The sequence below is a fragment of the Falco cherrug genome, chromosome 8 (genome assembly GCF_023634085.1).
Source record: "Falco cherrug isolate bFalChe1 chromosome 8, bFalChe1.pri, whole genome shotgun sequence".
NCBI classification, from domain to species: domain Eukaryota; kingdom Metazoa; phylum Chordata; class Aves; order Falconiformes; family Falconidae; genus Falco; species Falco cherrug.
Window position 1 is genome coordinate 7888268 of NC_073704.1, and position 13173 is coordinate 7901440.

The 13173-nt window shown below is 41.8% G+C and overlaps 1 protein-coding gene across 14 annotated transcripts in view; it reads left to right on the forward strand.

Moving 5' to 3' along the window:
* Window positions 1-13173, forward strand: part of AGAP1 (ArfGAP with GTPase domain, ankyrin repeat and PH domain 1) — a 382691-nt gene that overhangs the window by 160185 nt on the left and 209333 nt on the right. The gene's annotated exons all lie outside the window — the stretch shown is intronic.

The window sequence follows — 13173 nt, forward strand, 5'->3', positions numbered from 1 at the left end:
CAGCTGTGGAACATTTCAGTGCTTTGTGAGGCTGACCGTGCAGCCAGTGTGTTACCTTGCCGGCTTCTGCTTAGATCACATCTTCTCTGAAGCTGGTATTAAACTGGAGTGGTTCTTCCTCATCTTATCCTAAAGGAGTCAGGCCCCCTCTTCATCAAGGGAGCCAAATGTGTGCCTGGCTGTGTGATTTGGACCCCACACCCATGGTTTAATTTTTTTTTGTTGTTTTGTTTTAAAATGCTAGTGAATTCTGCTGTACAATTTTTGAGGGACCTTTTTAGCAAGCAACACACAGCATTGGTTCATAACTTCCCTTTGTGTTCAGATCCTTTCCAGAATAAATGAAGCCCATAACCCAACATCAGAAAGCCTAGTTGGACTTGAAAAAAAACCCCACATTTCTTAGGGTAAATGTTGCTAATGAAGAAGGCAAAGAAGGGTTGACTGGAGGAGGGACAGGCAAAGTAAAGGTCTTCACATAGGACACTCTTAAGCATTTCTTACTATTTTGAGGAAACCCTGAGTCAGTGCCAGCAGCCTTCATAAGTTAACTGCATTTCTCAGCAAACCTGAAAGGGGTACAGTCCAATTATTGTGTTTCATCAATAGATAAATGGGTAAGACAAGTTGTTTTTTATTGTGTGTAGCTGAGAAAAAACAGTTGTTGCCAAGTTAGTAGCTGTACGCAAGACACGGAGTTGTTATACCTATTAAGACTGCTTTCTGGGTTTTGAAGTGGTTCTTAGCTCCCATCTGGATGGGTATCCATTTTTGAGGTTTAGGTATAGGATTTAACCACTTATTTATTACATTCCAGGGTAGGTAGCAATTGGTGTTTACGTGCTTCAAGTGTTTGGTTTGGTAGGTCTGTTTGGGGTGTTTCAGTATGTTGACCGAGGTCCCACAGCTTCTGCTGGCATGTAATTTTGATGAACGCTTCACTTCTGCATTTTTTTAAATTATTTTTTAGAATAACATTGATAGATGTGGGTGGGTTTTGTCGGTTTTGTTTGTTTTTAAACGCAGACATTGCAGCAGATGCAATAGGCAAATAGGTTTGGGTTCAGTCACATTAGCTTTAGTGCTGTCATTTTGCATGCGACGACTCCTATTTGATACTATTTAATCAGGCCAAACACCATGCAGTGGTTCGCATCAGCTGTGATTTACGTACGTAAGCTATGGTGCAAATGCACCCTCTTGTTCAGCTCCCCCTTCTGTTCCTCAGGAACTTTGAGATTGCCACTGCGTTGGTAAATCTGAAAACTGTCCTGTAAACCTCTATTTGTTGTTTCCTGGTACCCTGAAAACTGGTCCAAACCTCTGTTACCAGTCCAAGTTACAGCTGACTTTTAACCTACCGGTTAGAGGTTTTGTTACAAAAGGTACTCTGTACAAGGTTTTTCTAAAATCTAGTCTTTTGTTTCTGTTTTCTGCCTTGATGTGATGTAGACCTACCTTTCGGAGGAAGAAACTGGAAATAGCACTGAAGGAAGTTTTTTTTATTCCGACATTGCACACAGGTTTAGAAATCAAATTTCTATTTTTTTTCCCTGCAAGCATCCACTGAATTCTTGTTAGTGGTCATATATTATCATTTTTGTCTATTATAATTAATTTCCTATTTTCTCCACAGTTGATTTATATTTAACTTGATTATTCTTACTGAAATTCTACTTTATTCCTTAGCTAAATACATTGTTTACTGTGCTCCACTACAGTTGATAAGCTCACTATTGATTGTAACAGAGTATATCATCACTTAGGTTGAAAAGGACCCCTAAGATCATTGAGTCCATGGGTTTATATTTGTTACTGCAAACAGTGCTTTACAAAAATGCTTCGTTTTTGCCTGCAGAAAGTTTTTTATGAAGGCTGATGTGTAGTTAATGTACATCTACGTAGTTTTAGATAATTTTTTTTAATGCTTTCAGAAGCTGAAAACGATAATTTGTAAACAGTAGTTGTCAGGGAGGTTATTCTTAGTCCTTTGGAATGTGCGTATGATGAATCACTCATTTTCTGATACCCTAATAATAATTTACAAATTAAACTGTTAGTAATTTACATTTAAATTAAACTGTTAATAATTTGCAAATTAAACTGATAGTAATTTCCTAAGTGCAATAAGTATTCAGGTGTCCTGTGATACAGCCATCAGCTGTTTATATAAAAGTTTGTGTGCTAAAGCAAAGAAGGATTTTGAACATTTCAGAGTGCTGTTTTTAACCTTCAGTATTGTCCCACTTGAGCCTAATGGCTGATGCTCTTTGAAGTTGCAGCTGACCCTGAATTTCAGTCTGAAATAAAAAAGAAAAATTCCAGGTTCCGGGGGATTAACTTAACATTGCCCAGTGATGGAGGGTAATGTATTCTTTTTTAGGTTTTGATATTTGGAGTTGAGAATTGTCAGGCAGGGAAATGATGTTTTAAAAATAAGATCAGATGCTAGTAAAGATCTATTTTACTTCAGATTTACCGATTCATAATGTGGGGGAGGCTGTCCTTATCAGGCTTATCAGAATGGATTTTATCAATGACGTAGGAAATGATTATATTAATATTTTTTGTCAGCCCAATATTGTAATGACTCTGTACTGCCCCAGGATGCCTTTTTAATGATTTTAGCCTTCTTGAATTAGCTTGATGTACCATTAATGCATAAGAATTGCTTTTATTTTTGTTCATGATGTATTCATAATTGCGTGTCTTCCCCTGCTTTATGAATGCATTTTCTTTGACCCATTTAACTGCGTGCTATGCAATTCTCTGACGTCGCAGAGGAGCAAAGCAAACGCTCAAATATTTAAGAGGATAAAATTTTACCATTGACGTGGCTTGCGGTGCTGGCTGTGAAACAGAAGGGTTTGAATCTAATGTCGGTGTGGGGTTGAGTCCGCAGCAGGTTAAACACGTATGGCCGTGGTGCCGTAGGTCGTCAGGCAGAGGTTTGGGAGGCTTTGCCTGCTGCGGGTGGCGGGTTTTGAAATAAAAATGCCCCCAAAATAGCAGCAAACCTCTGAATATTGAGGCAGAAGCGACAGGTCTCTGATGGTGGAGGCCCTCGCTGCCTTGTGGTTTGGACCTTTAGTGCCGGTGCTGGTTTTTGGGGTGCTTTATTTACAAATTAATCTTTTATTGTGGAGCGCGTGTCTGTTGTGTGTAAACATTCACCAGAAATACTTTATTTCCAAATGATAACTCTGATGTTGGGGTGCACGTCCGTGTCCCACGGGGTACCTCGGTGTGGGAGCTGGGCCATCAGGGGACAGAGGATGGCAGGGCAGGGCTGTGGGTGTGACCAAGCCAGCTTTCACTGCTGCGTTTTCACTGGGAAGCGTTAATTAGTCTAATGGGGAAAGCAGGGGAAGCCTCAGCCCTGTCCTGCGGGCACCCACCTCAGGCGGAGGTGCTGTGCCCTGGGGCAGCGGCCTGGGGGCGGCTTCGCCCCCCTGGCTCCGCGGGGCCGGGGTGAGACATTTATTTTGTATTTAAGGAGGAGTGAAGGGGGTGCCGCTTCTGTCCGCAGCACCGCGGGACCGCCCCTGCGCCCCGCTCGTCGCAACGACGCGCTGCCGTGCCCCCAGCGACAGCCCTGCGGCGGCGGGGCGGCGCCTTCCGCTGCGGCCGCCAGGGGGCGCCGGATCCGCGGGAGCGCCCGGCTGGGAAGGAACAGCGCCCACCCGCGCCCCCCGCCCCGACCCCCGCCGCTGCCCAGCGCCCAGCGCCCCCAGCCCCCTGCCCCGACCCCCACCCGCTGCACAGCGCCCACCCAGCAGTTCGCGTTCTGCAGTTACAGGTTTGGGATGTTCTTCGTTCCGTCGGAGAGCAATACATTTGTTTTACGTGGCTCGTGCATCCCGGTTGTCAAAACAAGTAACAAACCCCCTTAATAGAACCACCCGTGCCCTCTGAGAGGCTGGAGCAGCCCTTGCCAAGCCCGTCGCTCCCACTTTCCCAGAAAGCGCCCTAGCCGAGCACAGAAGCTGTAATTCTCCACTGGGATAAATCCTTTACTTGAATGCCACCATGTGCTATGTTCTGCCTTTTCCTATTTTGGGTCGCTTGGGGAGGACCCAGCAAAATTTTGTTTTGGTAGGCGTTAATGGATCTTACAGACAGCATTTAGAGAGTTTTCTTTGGAGCTTGGTATAAACGAATCGGAAAACTCAGAGTTTGGTAATAAAAGTCAGTACGAGAAAAAGTACAAATACACAGGTTGCTACAGCGCCTTGCAAAGTCTGTTTCTGTTCTGTTCTGGACTTGATGTTATTTCAGTATGAAACTGTGCCCTTGCTCCTGCCTGCCCTTAAATCTTACGTGCCATTAACAAATGAGAAGATTTAGTTTGTGCATTCTGGAAACAAGAATTTCACTCCATTGGTGGTTTTATAGGGGCTGCTTTTGTTTACACAGACCGATTTCCATTTAACCCTTCAGAGCCACCCTCTTTAGATGGCATGTTCTCCGCCTGTCCTGGGACCATTAATCAGACTACATTGTTACGGGAGGGTCCCGCCTTAGTTGGTAGGACGGAGTTATCCGATATCCAAAATCAGTATCTGAAATCAATATCCTATAGAAAGGCTTCACATAAGCTCTGCAAATTGCGTACTCCCTGGAGTCACAGCAGGCGTGTGAACGATGCTACTTCATCCTGGGTAGCAGCTTAGCATCAGCAGGACTGGACCTGGAATTGGCAGGTACTTGTGCCAGCCACGTAACAAACTATACCGGAACCCTTTTTTCCTTGGATTTATATTGTATGATTGATTAATTGAAAGTCACGCTTTATATGTGACAGTCCAAAGGTTTTTTCTATTGTCCTTGGGGATGTATAATGTCTTTTTTGTATGACATTTCCCTCGTGCTTGGCAGTTGATTGATGCTACAGCCCTGCTGTTTGTTGGGACTCAGGCATGTCCCAGGACTTTGCCTGGTAGCCACTTTTAATGAAGATAGCAGGGACTTTGCAAGCTTTGGGGATTTTGAGACTTGTACTGCTCCCTCAGAGTTCAGTTCTGCGCCCAGATTCAAAAGTGAGCGGAGGAAAGAAGAGAAAGATTTTCCGATAACGTGTTTGCATCCATCTTTCTCATTCTGGAATCAAGTGCTGGGATGAGGAGGTATAGTCTAGGGTATGGCATTTAAGAAGTGCTGTAATTTGTATGGAGGAGTGAAATGATGTAGTGGTGATAAAAGATCCAGGGAGGCAGAGTTTTTAGCGATGGTGTGTTATTCACTAGGTTACTTGTAGAAAACAGCCTGCAGAACTCTCACAACTTTTAGTTTTATACGGTTAGTGTTATGACACTTTTAAGTCTTAATTTGAAGTGGATATAGTAAGGCACTTTACTTGAAACCTAGGAAAAGATGGTGATGCAGAGCTACTGATACTGTGGAGTAGGTGATGGCTCTTGTATTATCTGGAGAGTACGATAAATCGAAGACCTAGTTCATAGTGTGTGAATTCCTCGCTAAATGGAAACGAGAATGTTGCTACATTTTGTCAAAACTGGAAAGACTTTGAAGATTCAGAATTGGTCCAGCAGGTTTATATCGTTTCATGCAAATTCGAAGAGAAATCCTGGGGCAGGAAGCATGGTAGTTGTGTGGTGGGCAATTGCTTTTTATTGGCGATAGACCCGAGGGTGAGAGGCAGAAGCAGTCTGGTTTATGGGATCATGTAAGTTGTGTTTGAGAGATAAAATGTTATAAGCACATTTGCGGAGTGTCTTGCAAACAACCAGGAATTGTTTTCCATCAACAGCAAAAACTGAAGTGAAAACAAATTCCGGAAGAGGGAGAAAGTGTGAAAAGTCTTTATTTTTAAAAAACCTCTGCTTTTTCTACAGCGGGAATTGATAACTTGAAGATTTTGTTCCTGGATGTGTTCTGCCTCATCTGCTTATGCATTCAGTATCATGAATAAAATGGGGGTGGTGGGGTGGTGGTGGGTTTGTTATTGTCCCACTGTATTAATTTGTCCTCCATCAAATGTTAAAAATTAGTGTTGAACGTGCATGTGTCAGTAACGTCTGACTGCACCCATAAATTAAAATTTGGTGCTGTGTGTTGGTGTGGACATAGGCACTAATCTGAAGGACTGTGATTGTTCTTTATCCAGAGAGGGAGGTTGTGTTCAATTTTGTAAGCTCATCTGAAAAAATGGAATTATCTGGTCTAATTTTTTTTTTAAGCATCTAGTATAATTTCTAATCTGTAACAGTTAACTACCACTTTTTTAAAATGTAGGACATTGTAGATATAAGCCTCTTGGAATACCTGGTGTGTTTTAATACCATGCAGAAACAGGCTTTTAGTTTTTTGTGCTTATATTTTCATTTCTAACCTTTTCCTGCTTTGCTGTTTTACCGTTTGTGTTGCTATTGTGTTTAATACCTTGGGAGAATATCGCTGCTGCTAAATTGTCTTGCATCTTGCAGAGCCTTATTCTCAATAGAGGAGAGGAGGAAAACAAGAACAGAAATAAGTCAGATGTCCTGTCAGCTTGTCAGAGCTTGAATTATGGAAAAAGATGCTTCTGCTAGGTTTTGTCATGCTGTGGTTCCTGGTGGAGTGGGTGACAGAAGCTGAAAAGAGCAGTGACAATTTCAGCGATTTTTTTCAAGCCAAGTGACCTGAACAGCAAACTGATTGCGTAGCGAGTTAGGTGGTAACAGCGTGGCCATTAACAGGGCTCAATTGCGGGGGATGTATCCAAATGCAAGGGTTTTTTAAAAGGAAAAAAAAAAAAAAAATAGTGCTTGGTAATATCTGTTAGCTAGATGATTGTTCAGCCCTGCTTTTGCAGTTGCTAATGATGCTGTAATGGAGGGTGCCAGAGCTGACCACAAGGTTAGATAAGGGCCAAAAAGAGCATGAGCTCCTTAAAGTGCCAGTTTACATTTTCTTTATTATAGTGACAACCTTTTTCTTACTTGTATCTGTCTTATTTCTAAGAGGCCTGTCTGAACTGTGGCTCACTTGCTGTGTTTTGGGGGATAGTCTGCCTTGCTAGATCTTTGTTGCTCTTCCTACTGCTGTGCTCTTTATTATGGTGTGATCACTTAATCTGATTTTTTCCCCCCCCTTAAATTTTTATTAACAAATCTTAAAACATGTTAACACCTCATCTGCTGCCTTACAGCCTGTGTTCTGTACGACTTGGCCAACAAGTTTTCAAATGGAGGGCGATGTGAAGTGTCTAAAGCTTGATTTCTTTAATTACCCTCAAGACGTTGTTCCTTGGTCATTGGTTTTTTAACTGCCCTTTGTGGGTTTAACTTTAAATTTTTTAGCACAAAACAGCTTTGCTGGGTGGATGAAAGAATAAGAACTGACATGCAAGGTGTCTTGTCTCAAGATAGACGCGAGGGAAAATGCCCCTTGCTATAAACCTGACACTGAGAATACTGCCAGCCTGCTCAGAGCATCCCCAGAGTGTTTTGGAACCCCTGGACACAAACCCAGTGCTCGGGGTGGAAAGCAGAGGCTGTCAGAACAGAGGCAGGAGGCAACACCAGCCCTGGGGAGTCTTGTAGGAACCTGACTTCACCTTGAGAAGCAGCCCTGGCGTGTGCTGTTCTGTTGGTGCATCGTGCTGTGGTATTTCTAGCCAGCCCTTGAGGTTCCAGAGGGTTATTGCTGCTCTTATGTATTTGTTATTTCTGGCATACGGCATACTGAAGCTCTTTCAACCGAGCTGTCAAATAAAAAACTGTCAAAATGCTGATACTACATTTGTATCTCTTAGTTTCTATAACTTTTGTCTGTTCCTGTGTGTGTTTGCAGTGTATCTGGTAACATTTATTAAACAGAATAGCTGGCTTTCCCCTCTTATAATAAAAGGGATGCTTTTGTCTGAGCTATCAAACGTTTAAAACGGGTGTAATAAACATAATCCTTTTGTAATGTTCTCTGTTGTGTAACAAACATTTTGAACATCAAAGTTTATTGTTAGCATAGATTATTCTTCAAAAGCGATTTCTGAAATGCATTGCAAATCGTTCCCTTTCAACTAATCTGTATGTATATGCAAATCCTATTGAAACTGTTTGCTTCTCTGGGATTAGCACTTGTGTATTCAGAGTTTAAAAGCCTGCATGAATGTATGGGGGTGGTGTCTGTAGTAAGCCAGAAGAAGTGTTGGCATTAGTCTTCTGAATTCCTGCTCCAGAAAACATCCAGCACTGCTACTGAGTTTAAAATACATCTTTTTTTTTTTTTTTTCCCCCCTCATTCTCTGTAGAGAATCCTTAAACTAACTGCGTATAACTTAAGTTTGAAATTGAAGTTTGATCTGATGAGGCTGTTCGCAATGGTAGGTCCTTGGTGTTGCAGAAGGAGACTTACGCCCGTTAAAAGGCTGAACTTTTGCTTCTTCCCACTTAAGGAAAAAGCATTTGCACCAATGTTGTATCGTGACTTTCATCAACCCTACGTGCGCAGCTCCTTTTATTTCAGGTTTCAGAGAAGATTGACCAGTCTTAAACAGTGAGTTGCGTAACAGGCAACTTTCTTTACTGCCAGTCATGAAGGCTGCCGGCAGATGGTCAGGCCCACCAGTTCAGGTATTGTGGGATGCTTGTTAATGGATATAAACCTTAGCTGGATGCAATATTGGGCTAGGATAGCTGTTGGCATCTGGTCCTCCCAGATCCTTTGGTAAGGGTGAAAATATCCCTTGAACATCGGGAAGCTTGTGGTCCCCTTCATGTGGTTACTTTAATGATGCCTAGATTCTTAGGGTAGTGCAATCTTTTACCTGTATCTTGTGAAACAGTGTTGTTCACTTGTATCAAGCTCTTTTTGTTTGTTTTCCCTAGTTACTTGAGTTGTATACGTGGGTGTGCTTAAAGCAGTGTGGCCAGACTCTCTCTGTTGTAGGATCTAGTTAGTATTTTGTGGAGAACAGAGAATACAGCAAACTATTGTTTTCTACAGCTTGGAGATAAGTCTGTAGAATAGAGAACTGCTTTTTGAATAGCATCTCTTAAAATATTTTGGTAATTCGTCAATTTTGTCTTTCCAGAGGTAACAGTCTTCCTGTGATCCACGTAGACTTATTTTAGTAATACATGCTCCATTTTGTTTTAAGTAGTAAGCTGGAAAGTTAGTTAGCAGATGGGTGGACCATGTGGGCTGTGTTATAAAAATTATCCCGACTATTAAGTGTGGGTATTGGGCACAGCGGCTCGATTAGTTTTATTAAGGGATTACAGAAATTGGGGTCTTGGCAAGCTTGTTTGGTGTCAGCTAGTTGTTCCCTGTGCACAGCCCCATTTAGTAAAAGATTTTTCAGAGTTTTTGGGGTAAAGTACCTGTGCTGTGTTTTCTTGGCTGTTATTGCCTGCCTTAGTGCTGACAATTGATTCTTGTAGTGTGCCTGCCCTTTTCTTGCCAACGCCTGTGCTTGTAGTACTGCAAATGTCACGTCAATAAGCTAGCTTCCACCAGTATTAGATTTAAACATGTGGAGGATATGTAGGGAAGTGATGACTAAAATTTGAAGCGTACTATAAAAATTTTGCCATGAAGAGCTTTTTCTTGCTCATTTGAACTGCCTAGCGTCTGAGACTTGGGGTGGGGCGAGAAGTGGCTTCCTGATGGGTACCCTGACAGACAGCCCATCTGGCTTCCCTTTGTTATCTGCTGATAATTGGTGACTAATGTGATGTAGCCAAGCTGTGTGCTTTGGCCCTCAGTTTGCTGTTGCTCGGTATTCTTTGATTTTTCTCTCTTTTCTCCCTTTTCTTTTGGCAGCTGATTTATAGCCCTTGAATGAAAGTTTCCTGGAACTTGCAAAACTTCCAATTAACTTTTTGAGGTACCTTACACAGATGGAAACTGAAGGCAGGTTTCTTAGCACGTTTCAGTCATCTGTGTCAAGTGCTCTGTTTTGCTTGGTCAGAAACACCGCATTCCCTCAGGACCCTCTGTGGAGGAATGGAAGATCTTCACCATCCATTCAGGGCCAGTACACGTTTTGCAGTTGTTACTTAGGTGGCAGCACTGCTTAACCAAAAGTTCTTGGATTTTCCGAATTACTTAAAATCTTCTCACTGGGATTAATTTCTTTTGTGCCTTACATGTACGTGCGCAATTGAAACCTTATTTTCCAGTAGAGCTTCTTCTGAGGAAGACTGCCATCTCTGTCCTTGCAGTGTTGGGGTGAGATCCAGCAATGCAGAGGTTGCCCCATTTTCTGGGGAAACCAGCGTGGTCCCTTTGCCAGTGGATTTCAAATGAGCAATTAATGTAACTAAGCATGAAGCAGATGCGGTAGGAAAATGGAAATCTGTTTTCCTGTGGTGGTGAAACATTTACGATCTGTGTGTGAATTATTTGTGCTTTGTGAAACAAACATCATTTATCTTGCATTTTAAAAGTAGTATCTAGGGCTTGTTGTCGGTCAAGGGATCCTCTGCTTTACATGGAAGAAAGTGAAGCAGTGCGCTGCTGTCAGCCAGGCTTTGCGGGGTTGGTGTCAAGCGCAGAGAAAGCAGTGCTTCACTCGGAGCGTGAGTGCTGGTCCCTGAGGACCCTGAATTCGGAAGAATTATTTTTACAGAGCTGGTATAAGACTAAAAAGCTAATAGTTTTGGTAATAAATGTGGGAATGCATGTTCTTTTTGGTTTGAGTATAATAAACCCCAAGGTTTTGAAGCACATAAGATACTGCTGTCAGGTACCTTCTGGAGTGTCTCGCCACATGCATGCCCTTTGAAAAGGCTGAAGATGATATTCAGGGTCACAAAAACAATTTTAAATTTAGAGCTTGAAGAAAAAGCCCATGCCTATCTGCACTTAATGAAGGAACATTATTCACAGATCCTGAAGAAATATTTTTTCCATAGAAAATTGGATTTTGTGCATAAAACTTGTTAATGTTAATAAAGACAGGTCATTTGCTGGTTTCAAGTCATATATGCAAACTCCAAGAGATGTAGTGTGCTAGTGGCACTTCCGTTGGTGAGACTTTTGTGTAAAAAAAATCGTGAGGAGTAAATCAACTTCAGTTTAGCATATATACAATTGACTTGCTGTCATCATTTATGCCTCTTCTGATGGCTGATACAGTTGCTTGTGTCTTAGGCGTCATAATTTACAGTCTTGTGGAAAGGTATGTTTAGATTTAAGCTGTGCAATAGTGTAACTAATGAGAAATATAGGAAATTTATAGCACTTGATGATTGATTGGATAAGTACCTAGACATTAATTGAAATCTGAGGACTCCCAGCTGTCTTTCAGTTTTAAAAAAAAAAAAAAAAAAAAAAAAGGTCTTTTTGGCCAAGGAAAACTATTGCTTTGTAGTATTTTGGAAGTACCTTTCATGTTGGCAGTGGAAAACATGGTTGGAATGAAAAAGTGGGAAGCTGGTAGAGTTTGTTAGGTGGTTTTTTTTATTTATTTGTCAGTGTTTGGGTATCTAGTGTGTATCCCCTAATCAGCTGCATGAACTAATTAATTTGTACCTATAGCAGCACCACTTAGCTCCTTATTTTACAGTCTCAGTGTGACTTCAGTCACCTTTCCCTGAATTGTGCATTTTGGCCCCAATTCGGCGCAGCAGCTTGGCTGTAGTCAGCAGTTTCTGCTTATCTTCCCTGTCGCTGTTTAGCAGAGAGGGACTCAGGCCTAACTGTTGTGTGACAAATTAGCTGGATAAATACTTTACGTTAATCTCTCCATTAATAACACCATTCAACCGGTCATCTCTAAAGAGATCGCACAGCTTTCTTCTGTGCTGTCATTCTGTAAATGTACCATTCTTGCTGAAGCTTAGTCTTGTGAAAATGTCTAAATTTTCCCATTAAGTGCTTAAAAAGTAATAAAACTAAAGCCATTAGCCTTCACTCGTCAGATCTGTATCAAGAGAAATATTCTTCAGCGCAATAAATCTGATCAAGTGTTCGACATTTATATCATTCGAATTCATTCTCTGGAAATGGACCTTTGAAGGTAAATTGCATTAAGTAGGGCAGTTTAAATTTTTAATACAATCTTATTGTAACTGTTAGCAAATGATTAAAGTGCAAAGGGGGGGCTTATATGTTTTGTGAGATTTATGTTAAATGCTATATGATGCTTCTACTCTGGCGGGTAACAGCTTTTATGACAGCTGAGTGTGCATAAACCCCACAAAAACAAATAAAGAATTTATCCTTCCTTAATAGAGTGGGTGACTTTATATCTACTGTTGGATTTGTGGAGATCATTTTAGGAATGGGATTTATTTCACCTGTGAGTGAAGCAGCAGCCTTGGTAACAGTAAGCTTAGCTGTTTTTCTAATGGGAATTAATGTGTCCGAGCGGCAGGTTTGGATGGCTGAGTGGACAACGAGCCCGTCAGCTGAGGTGTTTTATTTAATCTTGTTTAGATCCATGGTGGTTTGTTTTGAGGGAGGTTTTTCTTTACAGTACAAGAATATTGTTATATTTCTTGATTTTGCTGGTGAGCAGCGTATATAGCTTGTGCTTCAGAACCAGCGGTGTATTTGTGCATCGTTTGGATGTTGCTGCAGTGTTATTTTGCTTTGCACAGAGTATATGTTTTTACGTTTTGTAACTCGTTTTTATACGGGAGATTGTCACCTTTGGGTGCAGCTGCATCAGGTTTGTAATAGTGAAGTGTAATTGTCTTACAAGTACCTTGAATTCTTTTATTTGGAAAAATTCTGCTAGAGAGTCGTAACAGCTATGTGGTGTCTATCTAGTGTTCAAAAGCCATCAAACTGATGGTGTCCACAGATGCAGCGCTCCTTGAAGACAGAGCTGCTGATGTTTGGGGCAGACAGTCAGGAGCCTGGAAATATTCTTCACGAGACACGATACCTGAGTTCTTTTTGGGGTTTTTTGGTTTTTTTTCTGAGGACAATATTCACATCTTGAGGAATAATATCCATATTCGAAGTGAGGGAAGTAGCATTTGTTCAAATGATATAGTGGACGTAACTTTTTTGGCACATCCCAGGAGTCAAGTTAAAACGGAGAGAGCTGTCAGGGGTTTCGCTGGCCCTCCAGAAAAGCACGGATGACTCCCCCACAGGTAAACAGGCAGCTTTGTAGCATTTGGCCTGCCGTATGACTGTCTATGAGATGTGCCAGGAAGGCAGGGGAAGACAGAAATACCTCACTGTTTGTTTTAATCCACCACTACAGAGCTGAAG